This window comes from Aquarana catesbeiana, linkage group LG02, assembly GCF_042186555.1.
Source record: "Aquarana catesbeiana isolate 2022-GZ linkage group LG02, ASM4218655v1, whole genome shotgun sequence".
NCBI classification, from domain to species: domain Eukaryota; kingdom Metazoa; phylum Chordata; class Amphibia; order Anura; family Ranidae; genus Aquarana; species Aquarana catesbeiana.
In genome coordinates this window covers 508,651,185-508,655,472 of record NC_133325.1, presented here as the reverse complement: position 1 = coordinate 508,655,472, position 4,288 = coordinate 508,651,185, and positions in this window count along the sequence as shown.

The following is a 4,288-nucleotide window of genomic DNA, read 5'->3' as shown; positions in this document are numbered from 1 at the left end:
AAGATCTTTTATTAAGTCAAAAAAGAAATTCAAATGTACAATGAGTTTAAAATATAGGCTCTGGTTAGCACATAAACAACAACATGAACCACCACCAGTATACAAAGCATTATTGGACATTTAATATTGTGCAAAAATATATCTCCATATGTGTGATGATATATTTACCATTCAGATGATGAAAAAGTGAGAATCGCACAACCAGAATTGCTAAAAACAGTTGCATTCAGTGATCCCAAGATCTCCGCATGTCCCCTCTGCACCCTACAGGCAAGTCCATAGTCCACAGGGCTTACAAGGAGCTACGCTCTTGGACCTTGAGAGGAAAAGGGGAGACGAGGCACCTGCAATTTGGTATTCAAAAATCTCAATGAGTAAACAGCAGATATTCTGTGACGGTTCAGTACTGCTTTGCGACACAAGACTAGTAGATACTCAGTCAAGTACTAAAATTATATAAATTGATATTATTAATTTATTTTATTTTATAGTTTGTTCATTTATTAGACAACATTATTGACATTTTGTATACTGCAAAATGTCAATAATGTTGTCTAAATAAGACATTTTTCTTGATATATTTCCCTAGAATAATAAATTCTCCTGAAGAAGACCACCAATTAAAGGGTTGAAATGTATTGGGGTATTCATGTGGATAGCAGTGTTGTAATATAATTTGCAAAGCATGGTCTCCTTGGCGCATTGTTTGTCAGGAGTGATGGTTCATGCTGTTGTTTATGTGTCGCTAAGCAAAGCCTATATTTAAACTCATTGTACATTTGAATTTATTTTTTGACTTATTAAAATATCTTTAACCTCTGATAGCTCTATGCATCCCTGTGACTACTTTTCTCCTGCAGAATGCAATTATGAGATTTGGGACAGAATTATTAGCCATTATTTTAGCTCTTAAAGAATAGAGGCATCTCCTCGAGGTTACTACTGTGTCAGTCCTCACTTTGACTGACCATAAGAAACACTAATCTCCCAGAAGGGCACAATGGGCTTTTTTTTCTGTCAAGCTTCAATTACATAGTCTCATTCTTACCCGGTACGAAGAATATAAGGGCTGATTTACTGTTGCAGCAGTTTTCCTCCTCTTCCAAGATGGAGTTGGTTCCTACTCCTGTGATTCTTCCAGGCCGTATTTTGGCCACTATTCACACTAGTCTCACTTCACATGTGGGTGAGAGAATTCTGGCCTCTCAGATCCATTTTCTTCCTGAAAAACCTCATGACCGCTGCTTTTGTCCCTGAGAATCTCTGTACTGCTTTGCTCCAAACCTACTATTCTCCTAAAGCAGCTGGGCACCCAGGGAAGAATCAACTCAAATGCTCTATGTCTCAACAATTCTAATGGCCTAGTCTCTTTGCTAATGTAACCGCCTTTGTAGCCGCATGTCCTGTGTGCTCAAAATAAAACACCACTACACCTTCCAGTGGGCCTCTTACAACCCATACCCAGTGAAGAGAGGCCTTGGACCCACTTGTCTTTTGATTTTATTGTGAATTTACCCAACTCCCAGGGCAACACAGTTATTCTTATGGTGGTTAACCGGTTTTCAAAAAATGTCCCATTGTATTCTGCTAAAGAAGTTGCCTACGCCTAAAGAACTGGCATCAATTTTCGCTCAGGAGGTCTTTTGGTTCCATGGTTTACCTAAAGTTATCATCTTGGACAGGGGTAGCCAGTTTGTGTCCAGGTTTTGGCAAGCCTTTTGTGTACAGTTGGGAATTCAGCTTTCCTTCTCCTTGGCATATCACCCGCAGTCAGTGTTGCCAACCCCCCCGAAGTGAAATTTACTGGCAGGATGCCAAAATTTACAAACAGCACACATTTTTACTGAAAAGAAATCATTAAATTTACTGACAGAGACAATTTTTTTACTGCCACTGTAAAAATACCTAAAATGTCAGTTTTCAGTGCTAAGCAGTGCAAATATCAAATATTTAAACTATAAACATGTAGCTAGTGCTATCAGCAATGCGTTTAAGTTAAACAAAAGTTGAAAACCATGTACAGAGGTGGTCACAGGAGGAGGACATGGTACAGAGGTGGTCAGAGGATGTGGACATGGTACAGAGGTAGTCAGAGGATGCGGACATGGTACAGAGGTGGTCAGAGTATGCAGGCATGTGGGAAAGGTGGTCAGAGGATGCGGACATTGTACAGAGGTGGTCAGAGGTTGCGGACAGGATACAGGAGATATCAAGCCATAGCTTGTGAATATCTAATCACTGCCATTCTTGGCTGATAACTGCTGCCTGTGGGAATCCCAATAGATAGCAGCCTCCAGCCAGCCAAGCAATGGATCGATAGATGCAGTCCAGGAGTCGGTGGTGGGAGCCTTCGGAGTCCAGCAGCCAATGATGTATGGTGCAGGCACGGGCATATTGCTGTGGTGGTGGTGGGAATCTCTGACTCCAAACAAGTTCCTGCAGACATAGTCATGCAGTGCAGCGGTAGGCCAGGGTTCTGTCTCCCACCTGCTCCACTAATGCACCACCAAGAGGTGCCATCCATTCAAAAATGCAGGGCAGCGCCATTACATCACTTACTCACTGCGCATGTGCCGACCCAGCCGAAAAAGGCAGAGTGTGTACGAGCCCGGTGGGCATCAGAACAGCTCATGCGCAGTAAAATTGTCGGCCCACAGCCATATTTTTTATGGGCACCGCTGCCCGTAACAGGCATTTACTGGCAGCCTGAAAATGGATTGAAATTTACAGCCTGACCGAAAATTAACAGGGGGTTGGCAACACTGCCCGCAGTCCAATGGGGCCACAGATCGGGCCAACCAAGCTTTGGAGCAGTTCCTAAGTTGCTATATTTCTGACCACCATAACAACTGGTCGGACCTGTTACCTTGGGTGGAGTTTGCTCACAATAGTGCCATCATTGCCGCTTTCTAATTATCTGATTTTTCTGGCAAACTATGGGTTACAGCCATCCATGCTGCCTGACATATTTTGTGCACCAAGGAATTCCTGCATTAGAGGAACATTTTAGGGAACTCGTTCCACTTGGGTGTAGGTCCAAGAGTCCTTGCAACAAGCCAGAGAGAGGTAAAAACTCCATGCTGACCACAGGTGCCTACCTGCGCCTTCCTACCAAATTGGAGAGAGGGCCTGGCTGTCTTCTCGTAACCTCCGACTTTGCGTTCCCTCACTAAAACTGGCCTTTCCACATGCTCCATAGGATTTCCAACATATTCCATGTTTTGTTATTAAAATCTTTGGTGTGCAACCGGTATACCACCTCGGCACCAAGCACTCACCTGGTTTAGGTTGACAACCTGTCAGGGCTGGCTCAGCTCTTCCTTCTCTGAGCTGGCCGCTCAGCTGACGGCTAATTGCCAGCGCTCATCTCTCTCCACAGTTACCCAGCTGTTCCTGATCTTGCTCGTCTGAACCGCCTACTTAAAGCTGTCCAGCTCACTTCATCACTGCCTTCGCCTTGGTCACATCACAAGAAACAATCTCCTGCGTTCCTGTTTAAGACTGGCTTTGCTGACATCCCTTATGGCTCCTTATCCTGTTTGCTGCTCCTCTACTTGAATCCCTGACTTCTGGCCTGGCTGATTACCCGATCTGGTTACTGAACTCTGGCTTGGCTAATTACACGATCCAGTTACTGGACTCTGGCTTGGCTGACTACCCGATCCAGTTACTGGACTCTGGCTATGCTTTCACTACGCTTACTCTATTTACCTTTTTATTTTTATTAATAAACAAGTGTAATTTTACTGTACTTCTGTCTCGGTCTGGTTCATGGTTTCTGACAGTAGACGAAGGCCATGAATTCAGAAGATACAGTTAATCCTCTTGTTGGTAATATATAAATAAATAATAAATGTTAGCTTTTAAATGTATAATATTTGTTATTGTGCCTAAAAAGTCCAAGCCCACACATTTCTCTCCTATCATATCCTGAGTTTGTGGCCTCCTTTAAAAGGGTATTTGACATTCCTGCATTCTCCGCTTCTTCTGCCAAGTGCCTCATGTCCATCAAACAGAGTACAAGAACTGTTGCTGACCACGCCATTGAGTTCCATACTCTGGCATCAGTGGTTGCTTGGAACAATGAGGCCCTTGTGGCTGCTTTTTCTCATGGTCTCTCAGATTCCATCAAGAATGAGATAGCAACCCGAGATATTCCCTCTGAGCTGGAGAGGTTGATCACCTTTGCCATCCTCATTGACTCCAGACTCAGAGAAAGACTTTCTTATAAGGAGCGCTTGCGGAAGCCTCCTGTACGTTTGCCTCCCAGCTTTGAAGTCCCTCCCGT